Source organism: Bubalus kerabau, chromosome 15 (assembly GCF_029407905.1).
Source record: "Bubalus kerabau isolate K-KA32 ecotype Philippines breed swamp buffalo chromosome 15, PCC_UOA_SB_1v2, whole genome shotgun sequence".
Lineage (NCBI taxonomy): Eukaryota > Metazoa > Chordata > Mammalia > Artiodactyla > Bovidae > Bubalus > Bubalus kerabau.
The window spans coordinates 74,343,164-74,357,073 of NC_073638.1; positions in this window are offsets into that span (position 1 = coordinate 74,343,164).

Consider the following 13,910-nt stretch of genomic DNA (forward strand, 5'->3'; position numbering starts at 1 on the left):
AAAGCTGAGCACTGAAGAATTGATGCTTTTGAACTGTGGTGGTGGAGAAGACTCTTGAGAGTCAAAACTTGGACTGCAAAGAGATCCAACCAGTCCATCCTAAAGGAAATCAGTCCTGAATATTCATTGGAAGGACTGATGATGAAGTTGAAGCTCCAATACTTTGGCCACTTGATGGGAAGAACTGACTCACTGGAAAAGACCCTGATCCTGGGCAAGATTGAAGAGGGTAGGAGAAGGGGACAACAGAGAATGAGATGGTTGGATGGCATCACGGACTCGATGGAATGAGTTTGAGCAAGCTCTGGGAGTTGGTGATGGACAGGGAAGCCTGGCATGCTGCAGTCCATGGGGCCGCAAAAAGTCAAACATGACTGAGCAACTAAACAGAGTGCAGAAGCCATTGCATGGTTCTGCCATCTCTCTTTTCTCTCTGCTATTAAGACCAGCCAGACCCACACAGGGACAGCACTTTTACCTTTGGTTCCAGAATGAAGGGCACATGAAGCAGAACCACAGGCGACCTCTGATGGACAGCCATGCAAATAAATAATACCTTGTTTGTTTTTAGCTACTTGAGTCACTGAAGTCATTTGTTACTGCAGCTCAATGTAGCCCAAGCTGACAGATACACTTCCCAGGGCAGATTTCAGCAACCGCATCCCCTATGTTATCATTGCATATCATATGCAATCCAGTTATATCAATTATTTCACTGTAATAAAATCATTTACTGTCTTCTCAATGGACACAAAACTCCTGACAGAGGCGGTGTCATTTTAACTAGGTTTCCCCAGTGCCTTGCACAAGGCGTGGAACACAGTAAGCCACCAAGAAACATGAGTAAATAAATGGTCAAAGGATCCTAAAGCTCCGTACTGCCCTTTCCTCCTCCAGGAATGAAGCCCTCTCCTGAGGCCTTTTGCATGTTTGCACATAAATCCCCGTTTTCAAGGTGATAGCAGGTGACAAAATTAAATCAAAGAACAAGCTGCAGCTGAACTGTACGAAACTACCATCCTGAGTAACAGGAATTCGGAGGAGCATTACCGGGAGGATAGAGGGCCTTCTGAAGGGCGTTCTCAAGTTTCTGATGTCCAAGGCAACCAGATTCAACAACCCTAGCAGGCTGGAGCAGAGGAGGGCGCAGTGGACGCTGAGCCTTCCACTCAGACTTCTCTTTGGGGGCTGATAGAGCTTGTCGGCAAGGCAGTTTTCAAAAACCTATCCAGGTCAAGTTCTTAGCAGCTATGGCTGGGACCTGGAATCTCAACCCCTGGCTTGATGCCTCTCTCCTAGTGAAACTTCAGCCCCAGGCAACTGCGACCTGGAAGAGACAGCCCAGCGAATGTCTTTTAAGGGTAGCATCCAGAATCAACCTCTGGCGAGGGGAGGGGCAAAAACACCTCCCACACAGTCCCGCCCTCTGAGTAAGCCCACACCTTCCAGTGCAGGGCATTTCCAACTGGGAGAGCACAGGGTCTGATCTCTGAGTATCTCTTGCTTTTCGTAATATTTATTTCTCACCCTACTTGTGTATCCAACACACACCATCTTATCTCAGCTCCTGCGTCAGACGCACAGTAACCCAGAGGAGACAGACCTGGGCCAGGCCTTGCTGCCCAGTTACCAGGGGCAGCGAATGCGTCTTCTTGAGGGCTGAATGGAAGCAAACCACAATATTTACCCCGGGGGCGGACACGTGCTTGGGTGAAACGAGCTGGTGTTTAGGCTCCATCTCCTCCTGCGAAGCTCCTGTTTATTTTTCCACTGCCCTGTTCGAAGCGGGGTGTACACCGAAGGCGCCCTGTGTACAGTCTGTCACCCTGCTCGCGTCCGTTGCCCGCACCCATACGGACTCTAGAGGTGGGGGTCGGGGGAGGGGGCGCCCACAGGAAGAGATGGGAGATTTCAATGCTATTGAGGGCAAGCAGGTGCAGGGCGGAGGGTCCTGCAGGATGGCTGGGGACACGGGGGGTGCTGGGCGTGGGAATGACCTAGTGTGGGAGGGGGCAGGTAAGTGGGGTGCCTGGCAGTCGGGGAGGCCCAAGGGTGGCCAGCTCAAGGGGTTAAGGCTGGAAGCCAACCTTCCCGCCCCCGCCCCCAAGTGCACGCTGCGGAATTTTGCCAGCACGAAGCAGAGTCACGAGCTGAGCCAGAGCAGCGGAGCGGGCAGGACATCATCAGCGCCGGGAGAGCACGCGCGCGTGGGTGGATGGGGGGAAAGGGCTGGGAAATGGAGGTGGGGGGGGGGTCCTCGCATCCAACTGCCTCCCTCGCCGCCACCAGCCCGCCCGCCGCTGTAATTCCGCATCCCAGCTTCTCCTCGCCCCAACCCTAGGGAAAAAAAAAAAAAAAAACCCTCGAGTGTCCGGGAGAGACTCTGGGGGTACTGGGGGACGGGGCTTGCCCAGAGGGAGGCCGTCGTTCAGCCCCGGGCGCCAGCCCTTCCCCCGCACCTCCTTCCTGGCCCATCCCCCTGCCTCCCCCGCCCCCAGCTCCTCGTCGCCTGGCGCCCGCTCCCCCGGCTCCGCCGCCCGCCCCCGCGCGGGAGCTCTCTGGGCGGAGGCGGCGCGCGCAGCGGCGCGGGGGCGGCGGCGCCGGGAGGGGCGGGCGCCGCTCTCCTACGCAAGCAGCCGCGAGAGGGGATCCTGGGCGCAGGCCCCGCCCCCTCACGTGCCCGCGGCGCAGCGCCGCGTGCGGCCCGCGTGACCGGCTGGCTCCGCCCGGCCGCCCCCGCCGCAGCTCGGCGCCCACGCGTGGGAGGGAGGCCGCGGCGGCGGCGGGGGCGGTCGGGCGGCGAGAAAGTCGCCTTCTGCAGCCGCACCCCTGCCCCCGGCCCCCGCACCCGCGCGCCCCTCTCCGTCCTGAAGCTGGAGGCCAGGGTTGCTGACCTACCAGCTAGCCTGGATCTGGGGGAGGAGAGTGGAACTCTGTGAAAGGAGATCTCCCATCCCTACTCTCCAAACCCCTGAGTTTCAGGAGTAAGAGAGGACAGAGTATGGTGGTTCTTAGTGAAGAGATGGTTCCCCGATTTAAACCTAAGCTTGCCTTGGGAGGGGCAGGGAGATGAGGTTTTGAAATGAGCGGGCGTGCACTGCCCTGTTAGACCTCCATCACTGCGCCGACGCCGAGGCATCACCGCATGGGTTGGTCTCAACCACCAGACTGACGGCTCGGTTGCGTCAGGTGCCCTGGCATGCTGTATACAGTGCCGAGCATCGAGCTCAGTCCACAGGACAAGAGTCTGGTATCTTCTTCCTTCCCGGGTCGGTGACCTTGCTGACTCCCCGGGGCCCCATACCCCTCCCAGAAGTGGCAGGGGAAGCATCTAGAGAGAACCAGGCAGCAGTGGAGGCCAAGGACAGGCTAAGCACCGACTCGAGTGTCCACAGCAACGGAGAAGGAAGCCCATCATCTGTGCCTTTGCCTGTGTCCTTAAGTGACCCATGTTCCTGCCGGGTGTCAGGTGTTGAGAGAGTCCGCGCAGCCTTGTTGCCGTCTTGAAACTTGTGTCTTGCTGCTTGCTGGTTCCAAGGGCCGGTGAAACGGGGTGGGAGAGTGGCTCCGAGTGGAAGCCCCTCAAATAAGTACACAGTCTCAGGGAAAAGCAATGGATGATGTGGTCCAGAGCTTGGGAGCAAGATGCAGGAAGCCCGCAAGTGCCAGAGTGGGAGAGGGCCCTGCATCTGACCCAGGTCTACTTCCGTTTCCCCGTAGAAAACCGTGGTTTGGTTTGGTCTCTTGAATGTGGATAATATTGTCTAGAGCAAGGGTAATTCCCCAGGATGGTTCTTTTATAGAAGGCAAAACCTAGGTGTGTCCAGTTCATAGTGGTTTCGTTTCTGAATGGCCAGGGACTGGAAGACATTTGGAGACAAGAAGAGGGGTCCCCTTGGGCTGTGTCTTTAGGTGTCAGTGTATCTGGACTACTGCCTTTCTATTCATGGCTCTTGAGAAGGCCCATTGGCTCTCAGCACTCACTGTATTAGGTATGAGGGTGGTCAATAGAATTGAATGGCTACTGAGTGCCACGCAGTGTGGACAAAACAAAGGGGATGCCAGCTAATGTCCTTGATCGAAAGGAGTTTACATCTCATAGGGAAAGTCCTTCTTGAGATACATACGTAAGGAATGTGCCTATATGATGTTAAGAACCAACATGAGTGCTGTAGACAAGTGCTTTGATAGAAGGGCGGGAACAATAGAGGCCAAGGAACCAGAGAAGAATGGGGGAGGTTTTGAATAAATGGACAGGAGCTAGGCAAGGTGTCCTTGGTGCTGAGAACTACCTAAATAAAGGCAGGGAGGAAGGCATGATTGTGGGCAGCCCACTAGTCAGGTAGAAGGCTGGTCTGGCTGGAACAAAAGATTTAGGATTAAAGAAAGTTGAAGATGGCCTCAATGAAGGAATCTACAGAGGCCCAAAGCAGAAACTTCCAGGTTCCCCTGCAGCCGCTAATTACCCAATAGGCTCTAAAGCTCAGCTCTGATCCCATAAAACCCTCCTTAGGAACATGCTGTGACTCTCCATTGCCCAAACTCTCTCTTGGCACTGCAGGCTCTCTGTGATTTATCCCAAACATACCTGTTCAATCTTAACATCCTATTCCCCTATTTGCGGAGCATTGTAATCCACAGCTTGGAGAAGGAAATGACGACCTACTCCAGTATTCTTGCCTGGAGAATTCCATGGACGGAGGAGCCTGGCGGGCTACAATTCACAGGCTCACAGAGTCAGACACGACTGAGCAACGATCACTCACACTCACTCACATAATCCACAGAACTGCTGCTGGGCCCCAAGCATGCCTTCTGCTTTCTCTCTTTTGTGTCTTTACTCATCTGCTTTTCCCCTTCTTTGGAATGTCCTCTCCTCCCTCGCCATTTCTACCCACTCATCCTTGAAGACACAGCTCAAGTGCCAGCTCATCCCACAGCCAGATGTAATTTTCATCTGAGTTCCCACAACACAGTGTACTCTATCTTGGCACCTCACGTTCTCCGGCGTATTATGCATATGGAGAGGCAGCAACTTTCAAATGAGGTACTGCTGGTCCAATCACTTCTTGCCACTCTGTGAATGTCAAGTCTCATCCAAGCCATGGTCATCTCTTGTTTCAGTACCATGATAGCCTCCTGACCAGTCCCATGGCTTTCCCCTTGCCTTCTTCAGTCAGCTTTCGACACAGCAGCGAGTGTAATTTTTTAAAATGTAACTCTTCTGCCTCAAACCCTGCAATGGCCTTCCATCGCATTCAGATGTAACTCAAAATTAACATGGCCTTCAGGACCCTATGTCATCTGGCCCCATCTGTCTTTCACAGGCTCATGATCTCTAGCTACCTTGGTCTTCCTATTTCTGGAATATTCCATTTCTGCTTCAGAACCTTTCTGAAGGTTCTGGTTGACCCCTCTTTTTTTTTTCTTATTTATTTTTATTGAAGTATAGTTGATTTACACTGTTGTTAATTCCTGTTTTCCAGCAAAGTGCTTCAGTGATACACTTCCTTCTTTAATATTCTGTTTCATTATGGTTTATCATAGAATGTTTTTTTTTTAATTGGAAGATAATTGCTTTACGACCTTGTGTTAGTTTCTGGTATACAACAATGTGAATCAGCTATAAATATACATATATCCACTCCCTCTTGAGCATCCCTCCCGAACTGCACCTCTCCTCTTTGGTCCCTCTTAATGAAGTGCATTTCTTTCGGAATGTACAGGGTTTGTGCTCAAATTTCATGTCTGTGGTCAAATACCTTCTTCTTAGAGGTTTTCCCTGACTACCCTATCTGAAACAGGCCTTCCTATCCATCACTCTCCATTTCCTTACTTTTTCTTTCTTTCTTTCTCTGTTTGTTCACTTACTTCTGGCTGTGCTGGGGCTTCATTGCTGTGCACGGGCTCTCTCTAGTTGCGGCAAGTGGGGGCTACTCTCCAGGTGCTGGGCACAGACGTCTCATGGTGGTGGCTTCTCCTGTCGTGGAGCACCGGCTCTAGGACACGCGGGCTTCAGTAGGTGGGGGTCCTAGGCTTAGTTGCCCTGCAGGCATGTGGAATCTTCCCAGACTAAGGATCGAACCCATGTTCCCTGCATCGGCAGGCAGATTTGTAACCACTGGGCCTCCAGGGAAGCCCCTCAGCTTTTCTTAGGAGCCATTAGCACTCTCAGCACTATGTTCTGCTGCTTTGGTTATTTATTCATGTATTGTGTGCCGCTGTCATGAGAAGATGAGCTTGGTGAGGTCAGGAGCTTGTTCACTGATGCAGAATAGTGCTACCTAGCACATGGTAGGCGCTCGATTTGTTATGTGAATAAATGAGTGGGTGAATCTTGTTACTCCGCTATCAGCTCCTTGAAGGCAAGCGCCATGTTTTATACACTTGGCTCTCTTTCCCCAACACCTGGTTTCTGTACATGTAGGTCCACTCGGATACCCGTTGTGGGCATTTCAGATTCTATAGAATATCTTTAACTGACTTTTTCTGCATTAATGTGACTTCACCTATTTAGAAGACATGAAGATATGGTCTCTACCTAGTCCATCACCTTCAAGGAACATTCATTCCTGGAAGATAAACCCAATCAATGTCTCTCCACTGATGAGTTGGGACCTACATTGTGTGTGTGTGTGTGTGTGTGTGTGTGTGTGATGAAATAGAACAAAAGAAGGAATATCAGAGTGCATCAAAAGTTGTAACGCTAGGCATTATCTTTTACCTTAGTGTGTGTTATCTTCAGGTCATGATATAAAATGGAAATCTTACTGTTGGCCAGGGACCCAAAACTTTGAAAGTACTAGATGCTCTATAGATGGTCATCTGCAGAATGCATGCTTATAGTCTGAATAGTTAATACCTAGGCGGTGACTGTTGGCATATGTCCTCTTGGTGGTCACCATTAGCCCTACCATTGAGCCTTTAGACTCCAGGACTGGGTCACCTCAGGCCAAACAACTAACAGGGAAGGAGTAAAGCCCACCCATCAGCAGCTGATTGGATTAAAGATTTACTGAGCATGGTCCTGCCAGAGGAGCAAGACCCAGTTTTCCGTACAGCCAGTCCCTCCCATCAGGAAGCTTGCACAAGCCTCTTATCCTCATCCGTCAGAGGGCAGACAGAAGAAGCAAGAGCTACAATCCCACAGCCTCCAGAATGAAAACCACCATCCCTGAAAGCTCACAAAAATGACCACATGGATCACAGCCTTGTGTAACTCAGTGAAGCTATGAGACACACCATGCAGGGCCACCCAAGACATATGGGTCATGGTAGAAAGTTCTGACAAAACATGGTCCACTGGAGAAGGTAATGGCAAACTACTCCAGTATGCTTGCCTTGAGAACCCCAGGACAGTATGAGAAGGAAAAAAGGTATGACAATGGAAGATGAGCCCCCCAGATCAGTTCAGTCACAGTCATGTCCAACTCATTGCAACCCCATGGACTGCAGCACATCAGGCTTCCCTGTCCATCTCCAACTCCAAGAGCTTGCTCAAACTCATGTCCATTGAGTTAGTGATGCCATCCCACATCTCATCCTCTGTTGTCCCCTTCTCTTCCTGCCTTCAATCTTTCCCAGCATCAGGGTCTTTTCCAGTGAGTCGGCTCTTTTCATCAGGTGGCCAAAGTATTGGAGTTTCTGCTTCAGCATCAGTCCTTCCAATGAATATTCAGGACTGATTTCCTTTAGGATGGACTGGTTTGATGTAGATGTCAAATATGCTACTGGGGAAGAGTGGAGAAGTAGCTCCAGAAAGAATGAAGGGACTGGGCCAAAGCAGAAATGACACTCAGTTGTGGATGTGTCTGGTGGTGAAAGTAAAGTCTGATGCTGTAAAGAGAAGTATTGCAAAATAAGCTGGAATGTTAGGTCTATGAATCAAGGTAAATTGGATGTGGTCAAACAGGAGATGGCAGGAGTGAATATCAACATTTTAGGAATCAGTGAACTAAAATGACAGGAATGGGTGAATTTAATTCAGATGACCATTATATCTACTACTGTGGGCAAGAATCCCTTAGAAGAAATGGAGTAGGTCTTATAGTCAACAAAAGAGTTCAAAATGCAATACTTGGGTGCAGTCTCAAAAACAACAGAATGATCTCGGTTCATTTCCCAGTCAAACCATTCAACAACACAGTAATCCAAGTCTGTGCCCCAACCACAGCTGCTGAAGAAGATGAAGTTGAATGATTCTGTGAAGACCTACAAGACTTTCTAGAACTAACACAAAAAAAAAAAAAAAAAAAAAAAAAACCCTCCTTTTCATCATAGGGATTGGAACACAAAAGTAGGAAGTCAGGAGATACCTGGAGTAATTGGCAAGCTTGGCCTTGGAGTACAAAATGAAGCAGGGCAAAGGCTAACAGTTTCCAAGAGAATGCACTGGTGATAGCAAACACCCTCTTCCAACAACACAAGAGACGACTCTACACATGGACACCACCAGATGGTCAATACCAAAATCAGATTGATTATATTCTTTGCAGCCAAAGATGGAAAAGGTCTGTACAGTCAGCAAAAACAAGACCTGAAGCTGACTGTGGCTCAGATCATCAGCTCTTTATTGAAAAATTCAGGCTTAACTGGAAGAAAGTATGGAAAACCACTAGACTATTCAGTTCAGTTCAGTTCAGTCGCTCAGTCGTGTCCGACTCTTTGCAACCCCATGAATCGCAGCATGCCAGGCTTCCCTGTCCATCACCAACTCCCGGAGTTCACTCAGACTCACATCCATCGAGTCAGTGATGCCATCCAGCCATCTCATCCTCTGTCGTCAAGCGATTAGATCTGATAGAGTGTTTGAAGAACTATGGATGGAGGTTCGTACCACTGTACAGGAGATGGTGGCCAAGCCACCCCCAAGAAAAAGAAATGTAAGAAGCCAAACTGGGTTGTCTGAGGAGGCCTTGCAAATGGCTGAGAAAATAAGAGGATTCTTTACTGCTGAGCCACTGGGGAAGCCCCAAAGAGATATCTAGTCTTTGCCATTCTATTGTTTTCCTTTATTTCTTTACATTGTTCATTTAAGAAGGCCTTCTTATCCTACCTTCCTGTTCTCTGGAACTCTCCATTCAGTTTGGTATATCTAAGTTATGACAAACCTAGACAGTGTTTTACTGACAAAAGTCCATATAGTCGAAGCTATGGTTTTTTCAGTAGTCATGTACAGATGTGAGAGTTGGGCCATAAAGAAGGCTGAGTGCCAAAGAATTGATACTTTTGAATTGTGGTGCTGGAGAAGACTCTTGGGAGTCCCTTGGACTGCAAGAAGATCAGACCAGCCAATCCTAAAGGAAATCAGCCCTGAGTATTCATTGAAAGGACTGATGCTGAAGCTGAAGCTCCACTACTTTGGCCGCCTAATGCAAAGGGCCGACTCACTGGAAAAGATCCTGATGCTGGGGAAAATTGAGGGCAGGAGGAGAAGGGAGTGACAGAGGATGGGATGGTTGGATGATATCACTAGCTCAATGGACACAAGTTTGAGCAAACTCTGGGAGATAGTGAAGGGCAAGGAAGCCTGGCGTGCTGCAGTCCATGGGGTTGCAAATAGTTGGACACAAGTTAGTGACTGAAGGACAGCAGCAACCGAAGATTTATTATGGGTTAACTCTGTGCCAGGCAGTGGGTTATACATTTTCACATAGATTACCTTTAACAGTCCTTATAACAATTCTAAGAGCAGGGTACTATTATCATTACTATTCCCATTTTACAGGGGAGGAAACTGAGGCTTAGAGGAATTAAGTAACTTGCCCATGATCACAAGGCAACTAAACAGCTAAGCTAATGGTCCACTTTCAGAACCCTCCTTAACTGCTGTGCTGCAATATCTCCTGCAACATCTATCCTTTAATGAACTTAACTGGAAAAGCTCACCTTGTTCTGTGTGCATAAAACAAACGCTATTTACCCAGCATTCTGATGGGAGATGTTTTACAGTAGCCAACAGGAACCAATGAGGAACGTGGATCCCGGGACTTTTGTGCTGCGGAAGAGGAACACAGCCACAGACAACCCATAGCTTGGCCCAGAGGAAGATGGTGCTACCCTCCTGTCTTCAGACTTCCCTGGCAGGGTCCCCTCATTGGTTGAACCAGACATCCAGAGTTCATGGAGGTCAGCCTCCAGAAGCACAGAAGAGAATGAAGGAATTCCCAAGTGGCTCTGGAGGGGCAAGTGGAGAATCTCCAGCTCCCCAACCTCGGTGTCCAGACCCACATGGATTCCCAGGGCCTGGGAATGCCAAGTCTTGGCTCCTGCAGGACTTGACAGCTCTCCACAACTCTCACCTCTTCCCGAAGGACAAGATCTGAATGGGCCAAGTGGGGCACTGTGCGAGCTTGGGCCACACTGCAAGCCCCTCCCTTGGCCCTCTCTTTGTCCACCAGGCTGCCAAGGGAGGAAAACCAGGCCAGGAGAAGAATTGGCCCCCCTCATCCACCTAGACATCTGCACCTCTGCCAGCACTCTGGCATCTTGTCCATGATCTAATCATGGGCGAGGTCAGTAGGTCTTTATACAGGCTGGGGATTCAACTGTCTGTATGGCAGATGGCTCAGAGGGTAAAGCATCTGCCTGCAATGTGGGAGACCTGGGTTCGATCCCTGGGTCAGGAAGACCCCCTGGAGAAGGAAATGGCAACCCACTCCAGTATTCAAGATTCTGAAGAATCCTATGGATGGAGGAGCCTGGTGGGCTACAGTCCACGGGGTCGCAAAGAGTCAGACACAACTGAGTGGCTTCACTTTCAGTTTCTATGGCAGAAATCTGTTCTCTTCAAGGGGAAGGAAGCAGGGCCAACAGTGAGGCTGTGTGTCTGCGCAAGAAGGGAGGGGTGGAATGCAGCCTTCTAAAAACATGTTTCTGCTGTGCACACTTGCTCAGCCTTTGCAGGCAAGTGTGTGGCTGCAGCTGTGGCTAAAATATGAATGAATGTCGCTGTGTGCAGGTGCATGAATGGCTGTAGATTTCTGTGAATGAATGCATTTGTGATGAAGGGTGTCTGGGAGCCTTGCAAGCTGGGGTAGTGGTTTGCAGGTGCCTGGTTGGCTGGAAGCATCCACCGATCAGTGTCTTTACCACAGTCTACAGACTGCGCTGGGTTAGGGGCAGAGAGGAACACTGGGTTTTCTCGTAGCATCTCCCTGTTGCTGCTGCTGCTGTGCAGCACACGCCATAGGCACTTGCCTTGCCCTCCATGAACTGTCAGAGAGGAAAGAGGGGGAAAGACGAGGAAAACCATGTGGTCAGTCTGTCATCGGTTGAAGGCTCCTCCAAACCCCAGAAACTGTCCTTAGATAAACTCTGGCCCTACCAGCCCTCAGGGCTTCTCCTGGGTCTGACAAGGGCCAGATGGGGTTTGGTTTTCTCTGCACTCCACTCCCCTGACCTACTAGCCTGGCATAATAGAATTATGCATTTTCTGTCCTTGTCTGAAAATTTTGAGGGTGACAATATCTTACCTCTGTCTCTCTCTCTCTCAACTAGATTTCAGGGAGTGAAGGCAAGGGCCTCATTCTTTTAGGAAATAGTGATAAGCACAAATGATCGGGTGATGAGGCATGGGAAGCCTGAGTTTGTGTGTGTATCCAAAAAATTAAAGGTCCTCTTAATTTTAAGTCTTAATTTCAATACATTATGGATGCTTGTCCTCCACCCAAGACCCCCCACAACCCTTGTCATCCAAATGCTTCCCAAGAGGGCCCCTGTACACAATGGGCCTAATTAGTCCCCTCATTAACAGTCTCAGCAGAGGCTAAAGACTGAATGGGTCAGAGGCACAAGTGCGAGGAGAGAGGGTCAGAGGGAGAGGGTTGGGAAGCAAGAAATGTGGGCAATGGCCTCTATAAATTGCTTTCTCTGAAAATAGAGAAATCCAATATCCCCCCTCCAAAGTTTTGAGAGTGACACCTGTCACCCAACTTGCTTCTATGTGGGAGGCACTCTCTATGTTCCTGTATATAATTCATAGGTATGTAGAAAAATGTACGGTTGTAAAATAGTCCAGTTAAAAATGTACTGTGAACTATGTGAAGAGGGTGGTGGCTCCCCCAGACACACACACAAAAAAGCAGATTTTTAATACATGCAGACTTGAATAACATAATCTAATTATCAGGTTGAATATTTAAGTCCCCCCAATTAAACTGAAACCTGTTTTGGTGGGCTGCTATGCCTTTTCTGCCAAGCAACCAGGAGAGGAAGGAAGATCCCAGAGCCTTTGCTTATGAATGTACTGTGTCTGCTAAATGTGAATGCCCTGATGCTTTGTGTTTGTATGAATGGGGGTTGCATGTGCTGGTCACAGGCCACGTGAGACACGTGGGGTGGGAATTGTATCTTTAAAAGATGAATTGGGGAAAAAAAAAAACGATAAAGTGTGAATTGCATATATCTTCCCAGGGCGCCCCCTCTTCTCTATTACCCACCACCACGATGAGTCGCAACTGTTTTTATTAAAATTAATTCCTGGCTTTGCAAATATCAATAGATCGATATCTGCACTGTGTTCCACCCTTCACCAGGACCACACTGCTAAAAGCAGAGAGCTGCAACACAAAAGATACCGCAGTCAGCTCAAGCAAGGGGTTATTTTTAGATCAGAAAAAAAAGAGAGGAAAGAAAAAAAAGCAGTTCTGGGTTTTTGCAATCTAATTTGGTCCCTTTTCTTAAGGGGAAAAAAAATCCCATCAATGGCATTTTCCATACAATCTGATTTCTATTTGGCTCCTAGAAAAAGAAGAAGAGATCTGGGGCTGAAAATTCTGGAGTTTTATGGCTGATTCCAGCTAGTAGCCTTTCTTCACCAGGCTCCAACTGAATTAATTTGATACTATTTTTGAAAGTCAGTGTTTCTAAGGGAGACCTAATGACGCACTGACGTCAATGCAGGTCAATAGCACACGCTGCTGGAACTGGGCGTGCTACACCGAGCCAGAGCTGGAGCCTTTTCAAACAGCCCCAACTCTGCAAATATCCCAGCTTTGCAGGGGAAACAAGCCAGGGCTTGGTAGGCGTTGAGACCCCCCACCATTCTTCCCAAACACCCTCAAAATCGATGCATCTTTTCCTGATGCAAAAAAAAAGGTGGGGGGGAAGAAAATCCAAACATATAATCAGACGCACTGCAGTGCAAAAAAAAAAAAAAAAAAAAGAGAGAGAGAGGAAAAAAAGAAAAAAAAATTTAAAAATCATACCTGTCAAAGGAAACGTATGTAATCCGCACACACACATTTACGCTCAGAATGCAATGCATATCATTAGGGTCTGTCTATATATAGCCCCCGAGTGTGTGTGCATCGGGACTTAGTCCCCAGACGGGGTTTTCAAACGTGGGTGATGAGTTCTTGCTCTGATCAGTTACTCAGGAGGTGCCTGAATGTGTGGGGGTGGGAGCGTGGGAGGGGGGCTGCCTCCTCTCTCTCCGCCGGCTCCCCCTCCTTTCTTCTCTCTCTCTCTCCCCCTCCCTCCTCGCTTACCTCGCCTCTCCTCTCCCTCTATCTCTCCCTCATTTCCTTTCTTTCTCTTCTCCCTCTCTCCTTCAGTCTCCCCCACCCTCTTTCTTACTCTCCCCTCCCTCTCTCCTCTCCTTCTCTCCCCCTCCCTCTCTCTTCTCCCTCTCCCTCCAAGTCTGGCACTGAACGCGAACTGTTTTGCTTTGCTCCGGGAAGAGTGCAGACACAGAACGTGAAATCCCGAGCTTTTTTTTTTTTTTTTTTTTTTTTTGCGTGGTGCATTTAAAACGCTTCCTTATTTATATTACCCTTATTCCCTCACCTCTCCCACCCCCTCACCAGCCTTTCCAAATTTCCCTAGAAATCTCTATAAAGCGTGCGGAGGGGAAAACATTTGCACAAAAAGTGAAGGAGCTCGCCAAGGTAGGTTATACCATGCACTGT